At 42.3% G+C, this 22,998-nt stretch overlaps 1 protein-coding gene and 1 pseudogene across 1 annotated transcript in view; one reads left to right on the forward strand and one right to left on the reverse strand.

Moving 5' to 3' along the window:
* The window catches only part of Ppm1l (protein phosphatase, Mg2+/Mn2+ dependent 1L), a 263,995-nt gene that overhangs the window by 145,537 nt on the left and 95,460 nt on the right, over nt 1-22,998 (reverse strand). The window lies entirely within an intron of this gene.
* LOC127683267 (NEDD8-activating enzyme E1 catalytic subunit-like) lies at nt 1,079-2,398 on the forward strand (annotated as a pseudogene).

The following is a 22,998-nucleotide window of genomic DNA, read 5'->3' on the forward strand; positions in this document are numbered from 1 at the left end:
ATTCAAGGGCATCTGTCTCAGTAATGAAGGTAGGAGTAATAAAGACAGATTCCTGGTGCAAAGTTCAAGTCTCTGCAAGCACATAAACATACATGAATATACCAACATACATGTGAACATGCACACACACATATGTGCACAATATATACATACTAAACAAGTTTTAATAAAAAACTGTCACCAATCAAACAAGGCCTCATAAAGCTTATGCTTTCACACCTTCCCTAACAGAGTAAACAATATATACCTTAATACTACTCAGGACCAGGCCTCATGGCAAATGGCAGGTATAGAAAGTGTTCTTTCCCAGTGAAGATGAATGTGGACAGGGATATTAACTGTGGAGAATGCTTTAAAAAAAAAGGTGTCAAGAAAGAAGGAAGCAAGAAGACGCATGAAGAAACCCCACACAGCCATTACATGTATACAGCATGGCCACTACAGACACACGGACCCTGCATCGAGCCTTCATCCTATATTTAAATCCCGGCCACTAACTATATGACCGGGACAAGTCTCACTTTGTAGGGAGCAGAGGAAGCCTCTAAGTCGTGCCAGGCACAAGTAGGCCTTCTTATTAAACTCTTGGCATAGTGCCTGGCATGGAGCTGGACTAGCTGACCCACAGCCTAACACACACATAGACAGACAGACAGACACACACAGACACACACACAGACACACAGACATAGACACACAGAGTGACAGACAGACAGACAGACACACACAGAGACACACATAGATAGACAGACACACAGAGTGACAGACAGACAGACACACACACACACACACACACCCTTCTATCAGTCCTGTTCCCCTAGAGAACTAGTAGAAATAGTAAAACTCTGTAACTTTACTCTCAACCAATAATCTTACAGTATCAGTAGAAGGTACATGAAATTGCAAAATGGAATTAATTGGGAGGACTAGATCAGTTAAGTGCACCCCATATCAATAATCCTGTCTGTAATAGAGGCCTGCTCCTACTAAAGAGTATAATTCAGGTATTCTGGTCTGAATGTTTACAACAGCATCTTTCTAGATACAGAATACTGCATCATAAACCAAAGTGGACAATATGGAGGGCGGCGAGGAGCTGGAGAAGAAAAGGAGAGTAAGAGGGCTGCTGGCTGAGGAGACGGCTGGTGACAGTGGGGACGGGGACACTGGCGCCTGAGAAGGCCACTGGAACCAGGAAAAGAAGTTCCTGGTGATCTGGACCCTACCTACACCCTGATTTTGATTTCCATTTCATTTCAGCTATTAGATACATGTGACGTTCTAGCCATTGGAGCTGGTAACTTAGTAGGTGATCTCCTGTAAAATCTGGCCTTGTCTGTTTTTAGACACATTTATGTTATAGACATGGGCATATTTTTAATCTAAATGCAGTTTTCATTTAGGCCTAAAGATGATGAGAGACCCAAGGCTGACGTTGCTGCAGGGTTCCTAACTGCCTCAGCAGCTCAGTGACACTTCCCACAGACAATCTCATATTATCATGTGGCCTGGCCCACAGACAGACCAATGGAATGCTAATATCACCTCTAAATTTTGAAGATGGTATGTTGGATCCAAGCTCCATTGTCCCTTTGCCAGGTGGGAAACAGGGCATTTTAAAGGAATTGCCCAGGTGATTTTACGATTGCTTATACTGGGTGCACACTGGGACTTAATCTACCTCAGGTCAGTTCCCCCATATGCACCACGACATCTCTGCCCAGGCCACTGGAACTCTATGAGTATGTTAGAATGTTGCAGTGGTAGAAAGAGCAGCCTTTTGTAGATGTGGTTCCATTAGATGGAGATGACCCTTAACATAGTCAGTGGATTTCCCAAAAGTCTGAAAAAAAGTGTCAGAATATCATATAAGAGGCATCACCTACTGGCTCACTCAAGGGGTAGGAGAATAAATCATTCCTGCAGCAGCTTGTACAAACACACCTACCTCACCTGCAGCTGAGGTAGATAACCATGGGTGCATACATTCCCCTTAATAAATTATTTTGTATCCAATGATGCAGATGGACTGTACACACACACACACACACACACATACACACACACACTGGAAGCAGAGAAATAGGAAAAACGCCCCACTTATAATCCACTTCCTCAAAACAGTCCAGTATTCATTCCCTGTGAACTAAACTACAAGAGGTTTCAGACTATCTAATCAAGAGTGCTTCTCTGCAAATGAAATCTCCAGCTGCTATCACAGCCACAGTGGAGAGGAAACACTGGACACTTTACTTACAGTCAGTAATGTCTACTGAAGAACAAAGAAGACCAAATCTTTGGAAGTTGTTAAAAGAACTGGGACTCATTGATGGACAAGAACTGGCTGTCGCTGATGTCACCACACCAGACTGTACTATCTAAACCTCATTTTACTTAAGGAAGAGAAACATCTGAACATAATAGGTCACTCACAGAAATAATATACTTTATGAATACTAAGGAATTTAACTGAAGATCGGGGAAGATGAGGCAGAGGGGACACCCAAGAAATGTAGTTGATGCCACTTTTAGCATTAGTGTTGCTAGAGATGTATAGATAATGAAAAACTCTCTTTAACTTTACAAATTTCTCTTGGAGAATGAATTGGAGGTAGAGCTGGTAAGACTTTTCATTAATAACATGGACAGCCATGCCGAAAGAGAAAGATCATGAACAAATGCATTGCCTCATTAAAGCAGGACAAACTCTTTTGTGTGAGTTTGTTACTGTGGTCAAAGGGAATATTCCTCAGCTTCCATTTCAGTGTCTACATGTATAGAACTATATCAATGAACAGAAATGTAGAATTATGAACATTAAACATTATAACCAGACATCTACAGTATATCAAACACTGGCTGTTTTTTCATTACTACTTATATAATTGTGGCTATTTAAATGTGTATTAACTATTGCAGAATTTAACTTGTCCATAATAACTAGTAAACAGTATTATAGCTTAATATTCATGCATGAAAATTGGAAATATTCTCATGTATTTATTTGCAATGCCACAGAGGCCAATATGCACAATTTTAAATCATGACTGTTTTTTAAAAATTAATGGTAAAACATTTATCACTATTTTACACACAATTTATATAACACTTATACTATAACTGTATTAAAAAGGTTAACCACAGTTTATTAATAAAAGTGTACATTGTCCAAAAATTAAATGAACCCGAAGTGGCTTAAAATAATGACAGTGTTTGTTGTGTTCATGAATCTGCAGCCTGGACAGGGACTCACAACAGTTTATGTCTGTTCCACTCAACATCAGCTGGGTCTGCTCTTGAGCTGCAGCTAAGAAATCATGTGAGAGCTTGCTTCTTCACAAATCTGTCCTGTCACCTAAACCGAGAAAACATCTGGGGGCTGCAACAGCTGGGGCTCTTCTGACCCTCCTCTTTGACTGTGATCTCTCCTGTATGACAACACAAAGCACCTGGACTCGGGACTCCTCCCTCGGTAGTTTTCCACTGTTATAAAAAGTACCTAAGACACATTGAACATTATGGGAAGAAGCCAGTGAGATGTCTCAGTGAGATTCAGCTCACCATGCCTGGAGACCTGAACTCAATCCTGGAGGCCTACCTGGAAGAAGAGAGCCAGCTCTATGAGCTGTATGCTCTGAGGTAAGCCTGCCTGTCCCTCCCACGACGAAATAACCAAGTGTAATGTTTTCTCAAAGCAAAGCTTTATTTTTTGCTCATGGTTTTAGAGCTTCGAGCCCACAGCTGGACTGTGACAATGCTGGGCTGTGACAATGCAGCTCTTGGAGGAGGTGAGGACAGAGGAAGCTGTTACTTCACAGAATTGGTGGACGGCCCCTTGAAGCACACACTCACAGTGACCAGGCTTCTTCCCACACAGCCTCTTAAAGCTTCCACTCGTCACAGATGGCAAATCAGTCCAACGCACGCGGCTCTTTCGGGACACTTCTTTAAAACAAAGAAACAAACACGACGGAAACGGCCCGAGAGGCTGTGGCGAGCCTTGTACAGTGCAGCCTAATAACTCACGTTATGTCTACCCCACTACATTCTGTCGATTTGCGTTGACCTAAGGACTGGGAACGCAAACTCCCATCTCTCAATGGGGGAGTTTGAGGGCAGACTGTAAGAACTTACAGGACAAACAGGACACAGGATGGGACCAAGGTTGGAAAATATCGGCTTCGTTTACGTTCCTTTTCACAGTGTACTTACTGTTGGGGTTCTGATTACATTTTGCCAGGCTAACAGGGAGGGGTTTTTTGTTTTTGTTTTTTTTTGTTTTGTTTTGTTTTGGCGGGGGGGGGGGGGGGGGGGGGAGGGTAATGTGCTGAGGAATCTAAAAGCTGAAGGAAGAGGCCAGCAAACCTTTGCCATCACTGCTGTGACTGGACAGCCATGACCCTGGACTCTCAGCACCACTCGGACTCTGTCACGCTGTCTTGGAGCCATGCCCTCACAGTCTTTGGTCGCAAGTCACACATGGGAGTTCTGATTTCCAACGACCCAGTGTGACCCCTTTAGAGAAGGCCTGCCTTTCGCAAAGCCTCACAGAGCAAAAGCTTTTTTACTTCAAATAAGAACAGAGAGGCAGATGGTTGGTGGCCAGCAGCCCAGCAAAGGTCCTGTACACGCAGCAGACAAATAATAATGACATTTTTCTATAAAAGACACCATTTTCTGGCAACAGACAGTAAAGGACAGTAGGAGAGCCTGTTTAGTGAGCAGGTTTTAACCTAGGATGTAAATCAAATCCCAAATCCATGATGCAGGCTCATGTCTTCGGGGCCTCACTTAGCAAACACACTAAACTCAGAATTCCTCTGAAATGAATTTTAAGTCCAATTTTAAGCCCATGGACTCCCCACAAACACAGGGTACTTGCTGTCCTCATGGAGGATGGGGTTCATATAATGGATGAAAGACAGGTGGCAGTCAGCACCATCCTTGAGCTGTTTGGAACTAAGAAAATCTAAGTGCTGGCTTAATTTCCAGTTCGTCACATAGCTTCTCAAGTCTCAGATAATTTTTTTGTGGCTGACCATGGCAGAAAAACCGCTCACAGGACAGAACCGGTAATTCTAACATGGGGGACAGACACCCACCGTACCTTACAGCACCCTGGCAACAGGCTCTCTTGTCTTGCTTTATCAGGAAATACTAAGTATTAGTGGGAAGTAAAGGCTCACAGGAAAGGTAGCTGTGTGGAAGGAAATGCCACATTAATTTTCTTTTAAAAAATCACCTTAGTCAACATGGACACCTTAAGATAAAGATACTATGTAATCCATCATCAAATTTTGAATGTAAATGCTGATAGACAATCCCAAAGCACTACAACTAAATATCTTTATACAAAATTTTAAATGTGTGGACTCATAGCATATTTAGGGATTTTTCTTATATTGAGACTAAATTAAGATGCAGTCGATTTTTTTCTGTTGCTACTTCACAGCATTAATTCTGCTTCTGTTCCTTGTCATATAAATGAGCACAAAGGGTCAGATAAAAATAGCTTTCATGAGATCAGGGGACTTGACTGGTGTGTCCTGCTCACTGCTGTGTCCCCTGTTCCTGCTAGACAGGGGATGGCAGGAGCTCAATAAACATCACCGATAGTGCTTGTCAGGTGTTTAAGATTTGCTTTATTTTTAATTATGTACAAGGGAGAGCAGTGCCAGGGGAAACCAGGTGGGCCAGCTTCCCGGAGCTGCCCAGTGTGGGTACTGGAAATTGAACAAGTGAGCCCTCTTTCCAACCCCTGGAGAAAGATGTAGAAAAAAAATAGGCTAGGCATGGCATCTGATGCCTGTAACACCAGCATATGGGAGACTGAGGCAAGACAGGAGTTCAAGGCCACCGTCAGCTCTATGTCACATCTGAGGCCACCCTGGGCTATATGGAATTCTGTCTCGAAACAAATTTTCTAAATGAAAGAAAAGGTAATATAATTTTAGGGGGAAAATACGAATCAATAATATTCAACGAGTTTTGCTCTGGGTATCTGTATGCTATCAATATAATCCCTATATCCCTCTTTAAAATGAAGATGTTTTAATATTTGCCCCTAAGGCTGACAGCAAATGGCCAAGACACACAGATCTTACACCATGGAGCGCTTGTGGACTCAGTGCATACTCAAAGCCCTTAGCATCTTTCAACCCTAAAGGAGCGCCTCAATTTGGACAAGGGCCTATTTCTCTAGGAAGACTGCACTACACATGATGGGGAAAGACATGCAAGGCACAGAACACAGCTTCAGTAGAACATGTCAGCTGAAAAGAACCATACTGGAGGGCAGGGATGCTTCAACTCAAACCCCAAGGCAGACGCCTTCTAATCAGCAGCCTCGCTCTCACTGCTATTGGATCTACAAGAATCACAGCGAAAGAAGAGGCTGAAAGACAACTAAATGCAAAATGCTCCTCGGTATTATAAGGAAAACTGGAGGGTTGGGAGGGAAGGAGACAAGACTATAAACACCTAAGGGCTACAGAGCCTGCTAGAAGGAGGGAGTCTTCGCATCTCAGAACCAGAAGTAACCATTCCATACCGACTCTAAAGCTATCCTGCTAGGGTTAAAGAGTCTGCAACCCTCTCTGATAAGTGTTACACACAGATGAACAGAAAGACAGGCAGAAAGGGAGGGAGGGTCTGAGGGAGAGGAAGAGAGGAAGAGAGGAATGACATCACCCAGCAGGCTGGTCCCCTAACTGTACAACAGTGAACATGGAAAAATGAAGACCAAACTGTGCCCAGCTGAAAGAAAATCCGCAAGCAGCCGAATAGGGCAGAACTGATAGTTTATTGAGTCTTTAGATGGTGAGGGCTCAGTTCACTCTCTAAACGTGTTTTAAAGATCCCTTTTCCACCTGTGCCTGTAATGTTGAGTATTGGCACCGCCCGCCGCCGCTGCCCTTTGTTACTTAGCAGGGTGAAGAACAGCCCGTGTGTCACGGGACACGCCCTGTGCATGAAGACCCCTGGGAAGACCCTGTGGCCTTCCACACTTGCTCTTCACACGAGCTCAGCTATGTCCCTTTTGTTCAGTCGCTTTTGGCTTTAGTTTTTAGGTCCTACTGTAACATGATTTGTGATTCTTCCAAACTAGATTCTCCTCCTACTCAAGTTCAAATCCTACCCAAAATAGATTCAAGCAGGGCCAAATATAAGAAAATTTTTTTGCAGAGGTATAACAGCAGACTCTAAAAATAAATACCTATAATACGTGTAATGAATAATAAAAATGAATGCATGCATGAGCTGGACTGGAAATTGAATAAAATTTTCAAAGCGTCCTAAAATGGATCCTTGGATTTCAAGTCAACTGCTTTGAAGTTGTATATTTAAATATCTAGATTTTTGGATCCAATCAAAGGGTCATGCTATTTAATTTCTGAGAAATTATGGACACATGCTCAATAGTCTAGGAAGGTTGCATTTCTCAAGCAAGATTTAAAAAGAAATCTTTCCCACAGGCACTCTCGCTTTTCTAGAATTATTAATTCATGATTTGCCAAGGGCTAAAACCATGCTTCCACATTTAAGCAAAATGTTACAGAAGAGGAATTTAAGTAATCCTCTATTAATTACTCTGTTTTCAAAAATTATATGTAAAGACCTCTCTTATGTGGGAGGCCTTCAGCAAGTACAATTATCAAATTCAGAATTGCTAATTACAATGATAAGGCTTCAGATTCGATGTTTTTAAAGCAACAAATGGCCATGAACCACTGAAGTTCATTATTGACCACAGAGGCACAGTCATGTTCCTACCACTTCTGGGTCTTGGCTTACTGTGACACCTTCAATTCTTGATTTACTAGTGATTACTAGCCCTACAATTACCATCCCCCCCCTCCAAAGCAAGCGCTCTTAATATAATGATGGATTTTTCAAATGTAAAAATAAAATCCATCTTCTGTGCTAAGTGTCTCAACTGTGAAATAAACAGTCTTGTATGGTGCTGTTACATTCTTGGAGGCTGTTAGGGGTCAATCATTTCCTTCATTCTTTTGGAAGAGAGGAGGGATGAGTTTTCTAGACCAGAGCAGCAGGAAGAGAAGCAGCAGCTCCAACTGCTGCTGCTGCTGCTACCACCACCTTCAGCTTTGAGATCTGCCTTACAATGTTTGGCATCATCCTTGGTCTCGAGGAAGAGGCAGGAGATGCTAGGAAAAACCATTAACCCTGTCCTCGAGGCAATCCTAACCTGTGCTGGTACAGAGCGAGACATGAAGTTAGCACAGGTGGTGGAGAGCTTCCAGCAGTCAGGACAGCATGTGATTCCAGCAATGCGCAAGCCAAGCCCCTTCATGCCTGTGGTACATGTGGAAGATTCTGGGTTCTAATCAACTACATTCTTCCAGAGTTGTCTTAGAACAAAACATTTCCACAGTCAGTCCTGTTTACACTTATTTGAATGTCATTCATTTATCCTGTTAGTTTTTGACGTGGGATCCCGCATATCCCCAGATGGCTTCACACTGCCTCTGAGGCAGTGGATGACCTTAAATTTCTGACTGTCCTGCTTCAGTCTTCTGAATGTGGGGCTATAGATGCATGCTACCATGCTAGCTTAACATCTTTCTTCTGAGTGCAGAAAATGATATCAGTTTTCACACACACACACACACACACACACACACACACACAGAGAGAGAGAGAGACAGAGAGAGAGACAGAGACAGTGAGAGACAGAGAGACAGAGACAGAGAGACAGAGAGAACTATCAAAAAATATGAAATTCTATTTAAATGATCCTAACACTGTTTCTTCAAAGTCTGGTGTCTCTGAGATCACAGACCATATAACCAATAGGTCTTATGAAGTACAGCAGACCTGAGGACTTTAAAACAATTTGATGGGCTGGAGAGACAGCTCAGCAGTTAAGAGCACTGTCTGCTCTTCCAGAGGTCCTGAGTTCAATTCTCAGCAACCACATGGTGGCTCACAACCATCTGTAATGGGATCTGATGCCCTCTTCTGGTGTGTCTAAAGACAACTACAATCCACTCATATACATTAAATAAATAATAAATCATTAAAAAAACAAAATTTGAGACTTGGATATGACACTGAACACCATTTAAACTGTTAAAAAGACAAAACACCATATATACTGAAAAATGTTTAAAATGTGCCCAACATATACTTCTTATCCTTAGTCACTAGAAGGTTTTACAAATCAGGCTGAACAGACATGGAAATTAGACAAGGTATATGAACATGAACTTTACAAAGGCAGAGACAGAACTCTCTTGTTTATAGTTACACTATTGTTATGCTGTAATTCTATAGTCCTGCCTCTACCCCAGTGCTCCTGCTAATGCACTTACTGGTTTATGCTGAAGAAACAGCATCTCTGACCCACATACCAACCGCGGGTCTACATTTTACCAGCATGAGCTTGTTAAAGCCTCTCGCACACTTTGTTCTACTTGATGAGGAAATCACGGACACACACAGGTGGCCTGGAACAGCTGTGAAGGCGGCCCAGCACAAAGCCATCAAATTCCTTAAAATATAATCACTGCTGCTGGTGTCTGTAACTTGCTCAAGTTTGCAGGTGGCGTCCTGCAGCAATGTTAAAAAGGTCAGGCCTGGTAAAGAGTGAATAAAGCAACTGAGATAAAGCTCAGATTCCCAGTGTAAAGCCCTCTACAGCTTCTGATCAAGACAGATACATGTCAGATAAAAGACGGAAGGCCCAAGAACTGGGAGCAGGGCCCAAGAACTGGGAGCAAGGCCATAGTGTTTTAAACCCACAGCAGGCACCGTTCCTGGTGAGAAAATAGAACCCCATTTCATGAGACCCATGTTTGTTTTCAGCTCTACAGGTGATTTTTCAGGGCTATGTGCAAGCTTCTCTTCTGGAAAAGCAATGTCAACTATCATATTAAATATGTTTGATTCAAAGCACAGAGACCATGGTACTACTGGTGCAACATGACGAAAGAGCAAACATCTCTACTTTTGAAATATGCCACTAAGCCTTGTCCACTTTTCTAAAGCAGCATTTGCACCAAAATAAAGTAAAACCCCATTCTCCCAAATTTCATGTGAGGATCTGAAGTCTTTTCCCAATCTCTAGGCTCCCTTAAGCACTGAAATCTTGGTGGGGATCTTGAAGACAAGCCAAAGTCCTGAAAGTTGCCATGGTTGTATCTGCTGCCAGACATCTCCCTTACCAAGGGATGAACATCAGGACCTTCTTTCCTCAATGCTGAGGCAAAAAAAGCAAAAACAAAAACAAAAACAAAAAAATTCCTGGTCTCACCCCTTTTAAAGTACCAGATATGAAGCATGCTCACTGTACTGGATAGTTTTGTATCAACGTGACACAGGGCAGTGCCATCTGAGGAGTAAACTCAACTGAGAAAATGTCCCCATGGTTTCTGGTTGTAGGCAGGTGTGGTGGTTTGAATATTCTTGGCCCATGGGGAGTGGCACTATTAGGAGGTGTGGCCTTATTGGAGGAGGTAGCCTTGTTAGACAATGTGGAGGTAGCCAATGTGTGGCTTTGAAGACACACACACACACACACACACACACACACACACGAATGTTCAAGACTGGCTAATGTGACTCAGAGTCTCCTCCTGCACCATGTCTGCCTGCAAGCTGCCATGCTTCCCACCATGAAGATAATGGATCGAACTTCTAAAACTATAAGCCAGCCTTACTTAATTGTTTGCCTTCGTAAGAGTTGCCTTAGTCATGGTGTCTCTTCAAAACAACAAAGCTGTTTCTAAGAGAACAGGCCTAGAGGGCATTTCCTTGATTGGTGATTGCTGAGGGGGGGGGGGGGCTCAACACACTGTGGTTAGTACCTCTCCTGAGCTAGTGGCCCTGGGTTCTGTGCAGAAGCAGGCTGAGTGGGCCATGGAGAGCAAGCCAGGCCCCATAGCCTCAGTATCCATAGCCTCTGCATCAGGTTCCTGCCCTGCTTCAGTTCCTGTCCTGGTTTTCTTCAAAGATGAACAATGATTTGGAATAATAAGCCAAGTAAACCGTTTCTTCTCCAAGTTGCTCTTTGGTGGTGTTTCTTCACAGCAATGGAAACCCTAACTGCGTCATTCACTTTGACACTCACAACGAGGTTACAGAGGGTTAAAACAGGATGCCCAAGTTCCTCGGATTGGAAGCCTATAAACTAACATTTATTCGCCTGATGTAGTTGTAGTCCCCAAGGCTTTCTGCTCCTGTCTGCTAACCTAGGCCTGGTCCTGGAAGCTTCTAGCCTCTGTACAATCTTATCTATGCCTAGAATGTTTTCTGCCTGTGAGACTTGCTACTGAATAAGCTCATCCCTTTCTTGTTCTTTCTGAACTCTGTCTCGCTGGTTCAACTCAGTTGTTCTTGCTCAATCTCCTCTCCAAGATGACTGGTTTGATCTTCCTTCTCTCGGTTTCTTACTAATTGCTCTGCTTGGGCTCATACTAATTTGGCAATCTGTTCTAATTTGACTCCTCCTCGTTTTCTGCTCGGTTCTCTTTGCCTGTGTCTAGCTTGCTCTCTCTCTGCAACCGGTGTCTCTATCACTGTCCCAGTAAAGTGCTTCCTTCTCTCTGCGCTGCCCCTCGAGCAGCTCCCCTTTCTTCTCTTCTAGCGAGAGTTGGGCGTATTCTGTCAAATCTTTCTCTGATTTGTCACTTTGTCGGCCACTCAACAATTAGACATCACGTTGAAACTCTGGTGCTTCCTTCTACAAACAAACTAACTTTACCCTCATTGTTTGGTTTATTGTAAAGGTGTATACTAGGGGCTGAGCCACACCACAACTAGAAACAGGTTTTTCTAGTACACCATCTCGGGATTCAGAATGTGATAAAATATCCTGCAAAGGAAGCTATTCTTCAGTACCAATGCTTAGATCAGACTTCTCCTATGCCATGAAATGATCATGCTTCCTCACAGCGGGCTCACAGGACAGCCTCCTCTTTTACCTACTCCCACTCCCTTTCCCCTCAGTGAGCAAAATGTGCTCAATTATGGAATCAAATGGTTTAGGCTACTTGAGTTTTGTATATATATACATATATATACATTCATATATATATATATATATGAATGATAAAACTTCCATCTAGATTCAACTCATAAGGAAGAAAGATGGAAAGGAAAAAATGAGAAATGTCAAGAAAACCTATCTGGAGAGTAATAATATTTTAGTAGCATTTTAACAGTACAGGAGGGAGAAAACCCAAATGAACATTTAGGTATGTGCTCCCTTAAATCTGAGATAAGAGGGCAGAAATAAAAACAACTTAGCAAGTCCATTTGCCCTGATGTGGAAACAGAAATATAGACCTGATTTTAGACCAAAGTATCAGATGAGAGTCTGACTTTAAAATTCCTGCTATGTCAATTATAAGGTTGTAGGTACTTTTAAGTGATCATTAAAAATTCAAAAAGAACCAGCTTCCAGTAACTGCATATTATTTGTGGATTGCCTTTCCCCTTAGCTCATTACAAAGTTGTAAATTGACTGTAAAAAATATAAAAGGTACTAAAAGAAGGATTTTGTTTGTGTCTCAAAACAAGAAAAGTTACTCTTGAGTGGCTATGAATCAAAAAGAGAGGGGTAATCAAGTGTCATATTAGTTGTTCAGACTATCTGGTAAATAAAGATATGGAATTTAGAATCTAAAAAGGGTGAGCTATTTGCTTTAAGAGATAGTTTAGTGTTGCCACAGCTTACTAACACATATGAGACTCGGCATTCTTGTGTGTAAGAGATCCTTAAAATGAGACTAGGCTGAACAACTCAAAATTCAGAGGCGTTTGATGCCTATATTACATGATACATGTCATTAACATATGAAATAGAAATGATTAAGTAGTAATCAGTAACTCTATAGTAAGTACACAGGTGTCATAAAACACGGGCCTTCGGAAGAAAAGTGAGGACTGTTGTAATGCTCTGTCCGACTTTCCTAGGCCCAGGCTGCAGCAGGTATGATTGAGCAAATAGCTTCAGGGCCCTTTGAACTTACAAACTAGCACATGGAGGTGCCCACCGTATCAAAGGCCTGATGTGTCTGCATGGCCATTCTACCATCAAACCCAGAGAGATTGTTTTAAAGGCAGAGTCTTGAAATTCAGAAGAGTTTCAGCCAGTGATCTTCCTAAGCATGATCAGGTGGGTAGGGAGTGGGGGTGGGGTGAGAAGGCGAAGCTTCTACAAGGAAGCTTTCTTGTCTAGAAGGAAGAGAAAAAAATCCACCAGCTGTTTCCAGTCAAGACCAGCTTACTGAATCTGAGCAAGATCAACTGGCAAAGGGATACTCTGTGTATAAGAAAAACACCCAAACACATATTTTTAAGAAAAAAACCTATTGTTATCCACTAACTCCAGATACCAAGACACACATTAATGCTGCCTATTTGTTTAGAAATTATGAATCTAGTGCCCACTAATTAATAGGTATCCATTATCAGTATCAATAAGTCTAAATAAATAAATAAATAAATAATATTTCTGCTATGTCAATTATCAGGCTGTAGGTACTTTTAAGTGAACATTAAAAATTCAAAAAGAACCAGCTTCCAGTAACTGCATATTATTTGCTGATTGCCTTTCCTCTTTGTTACGAAGTTGCAAATTGACTCTAAAGAACATAAAAGGTAGTAAAAGAAGACTTTTGTTTAAGTCTCAAGACAAGAATAGTTACTCTGAGTGGATCAGAAAAAGAGGTAAATCAAGTGTCATATTAATTGTTCAGAATATCTCACAAACAAAGATAAACTTAGAATCTAAAAAAGGTTAGTTATTTGCTTTGAGAGATGTTTAGTGTTGCCACAGCTCACTCACTCTCTCTCTCTCTCTCTCTCTCTATATATATATATATATATATATATATATATATATATATACTGAAATAAAGACTTAGCTAAAGTGTATTAATTTGATAGGTCTATATCACTTACTTGAACTTACTACTTAAATCTGGAAGTCTGACGGAGGACCCACTTGCCATAAGTAAACTGGGATTTCAGAACTAGCTGAAGGAGGCTAACTACTACACTAGCCAAGAGTGTTATTCTAAAATGGCTTCAGACTAGGCAATCTTGCAATGCTGTCCTTAAGGTCAACAATAAAGCACCCTTGCATTTTCCACCTGGCCTATCACTACTGCAAAGCGCCCTCTAGGGGTGGATGCACCCTTCTGGTATCTCTCCATCCCACACTTTATGGTCTTAGCAAAGGAGTCATAGCCGTTAAGACTGTCTTTCTGCAAAGTAGTCTTCCTCATGGGCCATTACACTAAAGCTGCATTAGAGTCCGGCATGGCCTTTTCAGAGGAGCTTGGCTCCCACTTTCCAACCCTTGGCATCAAGTCTGGATACATCAAGACAAATGATACTAATAACGGACATAAGAGCCTTTAAAGTTTTGGTGTTCAAAGACCCTTCCTTGTTTGGCTTGGTTTCAGTTAAACCTGTATAAACCCCATGAGTTGTCTCCATCTGCAGACACTACCTGGCAGCTTATAGTGCTGGCTTATTTTGTTTTCTACATGATGCTGAGGACTAAAGCCACAGGTGACAAAGCACTCTGTCACGGTTGCTGGGCCTTCGCCTCAAGTTGGGCACCTGCTGGATTCAAGCTCAGTTATTCATTTGTTCATTTGTTGGTTTGTTTATGTGTGCTGGGTGCCTGTGGGAGCCTGAGGTTACTATCTGCTGTCTTCCTCAATCACTGTATCTGTCCTGAGGTACGCTCTCTCCTAACCAGAGCTCTCTAATTCCGCCTTGTCTTCCTAGCCACTCAAATCCGTATAAATGCAATTAGATTTTTAGTATTTCTACTTTCCTATTTTCATAAATATAATTAGATTTTTAGTATTTCTACTTACAACTTTAATCTGTGGCCAATTTTTCTACCTTCTATAGACTCTACATTCCTTTTCATAGCCTAGACAGGCCCTGCCGTACACTGAGGAGACTGAGATAAAACAGTGAGTCTGACGTCAGCCTGGGCTAAATAAACAAAATACAAAAGCATGCCCCCACCCCCTTTAAAAAAAAACAACTTTAGAAAAAAATCAACAAATTTGATACTTTAAATATTTCAACAGCCTTCTATGTTTTGTTTCCTCCTAAAAATAATGCACTCTGTCTAATCCTCCACAAACACCAAGCCTTAGTTCCTCTGGGGAAATGTAGTTATAGAACCCTCCTTTTAAATTTACTTGTCCTTATGTCTAGGACCAAGCCAAAATTAGATGCTCCAGAAAATACATCTGCAGAAAAGAAATGATACAGATCTGAACCAGCTACATCCAACGGAGGTCAAGAGGCTGCTGGAGAAGTCTGCCTTTGATTTAAATATCCTTCCACACAGTGGTCAGAAGGACAAATGAGAATGAGACTCCAAGCTCTCTTGGGATGTGAATATTTAAAGAGAGTCAGGCAGGACCCTGGCAGTTGAATTGAGGATGGTAGCAAATCTAATCAAATATTCTGAACTAGGGAAGTGGTTCTCTGGAGCTTTTCAGGAGATCTTTGGGCACTGACGGAACCAGTTTGTTAACCCGAGGTTCCCTCATCTACTGGCATTCTCCATCTCAGCTAATAGGGTACATTCTTGAAAAGGTGTTCTTAACCAGGTTCACAGATCTTTCACGGGCTCTGCAGGGGACTGGGAATCCTCTAGAGCTGCACAGTTAAAGTCGGGAATGCAGGGATCCAGAACAGGGAACCATGAGGATCTCGGGCCTGAGCTGGGGAGACCTCCGTTTGGATCTGCAGCACTGTGTAAAAGTCATGCTTCGAAACACTAGGAGTGCGAGACAGAAGGACTCCGGGAATGTACTGGCTAATACCACTAGCCGATTGGTGGTCTCCTGGTTCAGTGAGAGACGTGAATAATGTTAAGAGTGATAGAAGACACCCGAAACTGACCTTTGATCTCGGGCAGTCAAACATCTGCACATGAGCACACACGGGTATGAATGCACACAAAGTATTAGGCTTAGTTATATGAATGCTGAACCAACTGCTAAGTGCAAATTATAAAATATCAGTCTACAGGGGCTGGGCTTCTGCTTAATGGCAGAGTACTCAGCATGAACAAGGCTCCTGCTTCACTCTTTAACACCACACACACACACACACACACACACACACACATTTAAAAAATTCAAACTGCAGCAACAAACCTGATAACTAATGCATGAGTGACCATTCATAGCCCAGAGATTTTAAAGTCACACTTTATGTAATGTGAGTGTCCACGTTGCGTGTGTTTGTGTGTGAGTGTGTGTGTGTGTGTGTGTGTAAGCCAGAAGAAAATCTCAGATATTATTCCACACACACACTGTATAGTTTTTTCTTTTCTTTTTTCTTTCTTTTTTTTCCCCCATAAAGTAAAACAGGGTTTCTTCATTGTCCTCAAACCTTCAAATGGACCAGCGGGCCAGTGGTCCACCCTCCCCGCTGCTGAGAACCCACTTGTCTCTGTCTCCCCAGCAGCAGTATGGCAAGCACACTCCACTGCTGTCCAGATACTTGGCCTGTCCCAGATACTAGTTGCTTCCTAGTGCTGTGTTAAAGACTATGAGCAAAAAGCAACTTGTGGGGCAGAGGACTGGTGTGGGTGGTTTATGTCCTGGTCACCACAGTCTATTACTGAGAGAAGCCAAGGCGGGAACTCAAACAGGGCAGGAACCTGGGGGCAAAAATGGAAGCAGAAACACAGAGAAGCAATGCTTCCTGGCTCCCTTTATAGCGCGCTCAGCAAGCTTTCTTCTATGATCACGACCACCTACCCAGGGGTGGCATCCTCGACAATGGGTTGGGCCCTTTCCCATGAATCACCAATGGAGAAAACACCTCGCAGACTGTCCACAATCTGACAGAAGCAATTTCTCAACTGAGGCTCTCTTCCTAGATAACTCCTACTTATATCAAGTTGACCAAAAATAAGAGAACAGGAAAGGATGTTGGAGAACATGCTTGCAAAACAAATATTTTACTTACTGAGCCTCTCTCCAACCAGTTTTGCTCTCTACAGATGGGAGACATCTCTCACACATCGCAGGTAACTTTAAGCTGGACTACAGGTGCGGGACGGATGGCTCAGGGGTTAAGGACACTTGCTGTTCTTCCCAGCACCCACATTAGGCATTGCCCTGTAACGCCACACTGCTGCCTGCTGGCCTCCACAGGGACCAGTACATTCAAGTGGTGCACGTGCATACCTGAAGGGCACACACATGCACAGGAAGTAAAATTTTAAAACTCTGAAGCTGGAGCTCTAATGGGCAATGCCAACCTGTTTCACCACTGGGTGATGAGAGCGGATAAGGAAGCAAGTTAAGCAGTCTTTAGAAAACAAGCACTTAACAACAACAATCAAGCATTTAACAATAACAGGCATTTGGTGGGGCATTTGAGGGTGATATACACACAGTACTCAGAGAAGAATTAACTTTACTGACTAGTTGACAATACAGATCAACTCAGACTGAAGAAAAAGGTTAAAAAGCTAAACATCGCCAGAGAATGGGAGACTCTTATTCTGGTACCAATACATTAATGTAGTTTTCAAGTCTGCATTTAAAAAGCTCTACATGGGCCAGGAAGTTGGATCGATGGGTAAGAGCACTAGCTACAGAGCATGTAGAACCTAAGATTAGATCCCCAGGACACATGGAAGCGCCAGGACTGCCCGCCAGTAGCTGCACCTCAGGAGCGGGCAGCAGAGGGTGGAGAGGGGCGTTCTCCCAGGACTTGTTAGTCAGGTAAAGTCAGCAAGGCCCAAGTTCTGTGATAAACTCTAACTCAAGGAAAGAAGATACAGCAGTACACACCAGACAGCCTCCTCAGACCAAGTGTGGACATGTGTGAACACACACACACACCCACACACACTTAACACTTTAATGTCTAGTGTTTTGTTTAAAATACGACAATTTATAATTTATGCTCATCATAAATTGACAAAACACCCAATGCTTAGAAATATATAAGGGGAAAGTGGAAAAATAAAAGTCACTAAAGTATGTAGTATTGGAGAGTGTCTAAGAAAAGCTAGAAAGTAAATATACTGTCTATCAAAATTAGTTGACTATCCTCCTGCAGGGTGTCAATCTTTTGATTTGTGTTTCTAAGAAAGCAAAAACCTGTCCTCATTCTTTTCTGTTAAGCAGACCTACCATTTGTAATAAATTGGAAAAAAAATTAAAGCAAGCAAGAGGACTTTTTTCCCAATAGGTTTTTAAAAGCAGAGGGTCATTTTATTTCTGTTGCTATTTCTCTTGTCTGGTTTTCATCACATTTTCCTGAATATGATCATTTTGTCCATAATTGTCCCCAAGAATTAAAACTTGTTTGTGAATTTGGCAGTATTAGGATGTCAAAATTCCACGTGTGCGTGTGCGTGTGCGTGTGTGTGTGTGTGTGTGTGTGTGTGTGTATGTGTGTGTGTGTTAAAACTTGCTGTGACTCTTCTAGGTAACAACACCCACTAGACAGGACCCAAAGAGGTGATTGGCTATTTCAAATATGCACGCTGACTCTAAGAACTTCCCTCCTATCACTAAATCAAACCCACCTGTCTTCACACAGCCTCACCTTACACGTATTACAGCAGTCATTTGTGCTACACTAATAGTGTCTCAGAATGTAAGGGTCACCCAGGCCAGGTCCAGCCAGTCATCTAAGCCATTTAAAAGCAAAGTCAATAGTGAGAGGCAGGAGAAAGAGACTTATTGAATGCACTGCACGGACAGTCACGGAGAGATCCAGGAAGCCCCACATCTGTCCTCATCTCTGGGCTTCTGAAGTGAGACTGAAGTTTACCCAGCAGCCCAGGGATATGCACTTGTAATCAGTCCAGTGTGGCCCCGTCCGTAACAGCCCATCCTTGTCTGGACTTCTGCCTCATCCTGTAAAGTGGTCTGAGAAGTTGTAAGAACTCTGTGAGATCTCCTTCCTAAAGAGTTCCCCTCTGACTAGGGTCTTCCCCCTCACAGAGCAGAGTATTCTGGGGATACTCCCATTACCTGGGGTGCAATCATCTGACAGGCACACAGGGAGACATAAGTGTCCTTCGAGAATATCTTCATTTCTGCCAGGCCAGTTACAATAGTTGATCAGATCACATGCATTTTGCTAGCCTTTCAGTGCCTGAATCAAAAATGGCTAGTGTAAACATTCCAGAAGATTCCAGGCAGCTGCATCAGGAAGTCATCTTCAACTTTGGTAAGGAAGGTCGGCTTGATGCTACTTTTTTTTTTTTTTTAACATGCTTGGAGACAAAAGAATTTGGCTTTATTTATACTTTTAAAAATATACTATTAAAAGCACTTGGCATGTAAAATACCAGTAGCCATTCTTCTTCATCATCTTCGTTTCTATTACCACCACCACCACCATCATCACCATCACCACAGGAGTAAGCAAAATAAAGACTAACACCCCCACAGAAGCCACAACCTAGTCCCTAACTGTTGTGAATATGATTTGGCATGGAGACAGGGCACAGAAGATGTGATAAATCAAAGGATTCTCTTCCTGGATCATCCAGACGGGCCCAAAGCACCCATATGGGCACAGGGCAAGAATTATGATGTTGGGACAGGTATAATTCTCTATTTCTATTCCTATACCTATAATCTGAGTATTTAGGAGGCGAAAGCAAGAGAATTTAGAGTTGCAATCCTTGACTATTTAAGAACTTGCAGGCTAGCCTGGGCTACATAAGAAGTTGTAAGCTAGCCTGGCTTATAAAGCAAGACTGTGTCTCAACAAAACAAAACAAAAGGGCTATCAACTTCAGAGGAATGGAAACATAAACCGTAGCAATGCCATTGCTGGAGGAGGCCCTGAGCCAAGGAGAACAGGCAGCTTCTAAAGTCTGAAAAGCAAGGAGCGAATTCTCTTCTAGAGCTTCCGAAAGGATTACAGTCACATTTTTGAGGGCCATTTTCAGAAGTGTGATCTGCAAAACTGTAACAAGAAGTTTGTGGCATTTTAAGTCAATAATTTTTTTGTAATTTGTTAAGTAACCGTCTAAAACATTATAATCAATACAACAATACCAGTGGACATGGTAATAGAAGCCTGTTATCCCAAAGCATGAATGCTGAGACAGGAGGTCATCAGTGTGAGACCAGCCTGGCTTAAACTGCAAGACCCAGTCTCCGAAAAATAAAACAAAGTAAAGAAGATCTCAGAAGGATGAAGGGAGCCCATTACATTTCAAACTGCTTTAAACATTTGCTGTGTCCTAAAATACGCGTTCCTTCACATACATGTAAAAAAGCAAAATGTGTGGATATCTGAAAGGGAGACTGACAGACAGATGACGAGAAAATTCCACCAAAGAAAACGGCCAAGGGTTAGAAAGATGACTCTAAAGGAAAGAGCTTGCTGCGCAAACATGAATATATGTGAGTTTGATCCCCAAAACCTATGTTCAACCACAAGAACAACAAAACAAAAGAAAAGCCAAGATGCTGTATGCTTGTAATCCCAGGGAGGCAGAAACAACACGCACATGTGCGCACACATTCACACTTAGGTGGAGAATGTAGGCTAGAGAGTTTAGACCACAAGACCAACTTTGTCTCACTATGACAGCGTTTATGAGGCATTTCGATAACACCTCGGAGTCACAGAATGTGACCTGGTTTACCTAACCAGCAACACACCCAAACATTTATTTCAGTTGTATGCCAAAGCAGAATTCTGAGTTTTTATGCTAAGCCCATGGTCCTTTGTTGTTTTTATTTATTCTTTGAGAATTTCAAACAATGTATTTTGATAATATTCACTCCCCCCAACTCCTCCAGAGCCCTTCCTACCTCCCTAACCTCCCAGCTTCATGTCATTTTTTTCCTTTATTTAACAGCCTGCAACTCCCATTTCTGCTGTTCATACACTCACGGGTGTGGGGCCATCCTCTAGAGCACAGTCCACCCACCAGGGGCCAGGCCACCAAAGAAAGCTGACTCTTGTCCTCTAGAAGGGCTCAGCTGGCCGCAGCTCCTCAGGCAGTGTTCAGCCTCACCCCTCCATGCTGGGATGCACCTTCTGCTGGCAGCTCACGAGTGTGGTGGTCCTGATCCAGAAGACGCTGTCTTGCTCCGCCCTCCCCAACCTCTGGCTCTTATCTTTCCCCTCCTTCCCCAATGGCCCCTAAATGTCCTGTTTGTAGTGGAGCATGCCACAGACACCAAATGTCTGCATTGTGTTCATTTCTAATTCTGGGTTTAACATCCTTCGCTGCACAGAGACGTTTCTGTTGGGGGTGGGGGTGGGAGGAGTTGCAAGGCACAGGAATCTATGAGCCTCTGGTGTTCTATCAGTAATGGCTAAAGTCCTTAATTCTGCTCAGGGTAAAGATGTAACATGATGGATTTTAAGAAGAGTGCCTTTAGGAGTGGGGTGGCTCATGTTCTAGGCCCACGCTGTCAGAACTCCCAGGAATGGAATTAGAAAACAAGAAAGCATGACCTTTGCGAAACATTTCCATATTTTGCATGGAAACAAAAGGCACTTTCAGAAGGATATGTTGTAGTAGGGGTGGCTTCAACCTCTTCCTCTAAAGTGCCAGAGACTTAAATATAAAACCCGGTGGCTTTTCTTTGCTGCTTTTGGCTAAGAACAGGATAGAAAACTATAAAATAAAATGTCAAAATACAGCTTTGGACAAAAGCTTCACAAAATATTATTTGGCAGCCAACTGTAAAAAAAGACTCTAATTCTATTGTAGAAGAAGAGAAGGAAAAAAGAAGATGAAGATAAAGAAGAAAAAGAAGAAAACAAAAAGAAAAAAGGAGGATAAAGAAAGAAGGAAAAGGAAGAGAAAGAAGAGGAGGAAGAGGAGGAGAAGAGGAAGAAGAGGAAGAGGAGGAAGAGGAGGAGGAAAAGAGAGGAGGAGGAGAAGGAGGAGGAGGGGGAGGAAGAAGAAGAAGAAAAAGAAGAAGAAGAAGAAGAAGAAGAAGAAGAAGAAGAAGAAGAAGAAGAAGAAGTAGTAGTAGTAGTAGTAGTAGTAGTAGTAGTAGTAGTAGTAGTCGTCACATGGAGAAAGACACCACAATGAAAGAAGAAAACCCAGGGTCCCTAGCCCAGTCTTCAGGTCCTTACATTTCAGAGCAGAAGGCAATGGTGTGGGAGCATCCAGGAGGGCACACCCTAACCCTATCTTGTCATGGACACCATCAGATTTACCTCCTTCCAGGATGTGGAAGACACTTTCCAGTTAGAAATCCAAAGAGGATCTTCAGAAACATGTGAAATGGCTCTAGCGCTTTGAGCAGAAGTTTTCTGAATCTCAGGAAAGCATGGGCATCCCAGCTTTCACTTTTAAACTGAGTCAAATAAGAGAGCCAAGCAGTCAAGTGCTTACACATCTGCTAGAGATCTCTCCTAGGACCCAGCACCGACTGCCTGGCACCCCAGCACCATTGGGCAACCCAGCCACCTGTGAGGGAGGGGCAGCATAGATCCCCTGGGGCCTTGCTGCAGCTGGCACATGGGAGTTATCGTTGGAAGTATTCATTTTTACAGAGAAAGGTTAATTAAAGTTTGACAGTGCTTGCTCCTTTCTGAATACTATGAAAAGGGGAAATACAGCGTAGGCCTCTATAAAAATGAAATTAGAAACAAACCTACCACAAATAACCTTTAGTTCCACAAACACTTTGTAAACATGATCATAAGGTATGTGGCTAATGGATCATGTCATTGACCCTATTTCAATCCTGAATAAATTATTTTCAATTATGCCAAGAATTTCCAATTATTTTAAACATCTATTCAACATAACCCAGTTTTATCCTAACTACACAGTAGTTTCTAGGTGTAAAAATAATGATAAAATAATTTTTACTATTTTATGGATTCTTAATATCTTTGGACTTCGACTGATGCCAACTAGAAATAACACTGAGATTGTACTCTTTTTTAAGCCTACCATTTATCTATCTCTATCTCTATATATCATATATATATGATATATATATATATCATCTATCTATCTACCTA

This window comes from Apodemus sylvaticus, chromosome 4 (genome assembly GCF_947179515.1).
Source record: "Apodemus sylvaticus chromosome 4, mApoSyl1.1, whole genome shotgun sequence".
NCBI classification, from domain to species: domain Eukaryota; kingdom Metazoa; phylum Chordata; class Mammalia; order Rodentia; family Muridae; genus Apodemus; species Apodemus sylvaticus.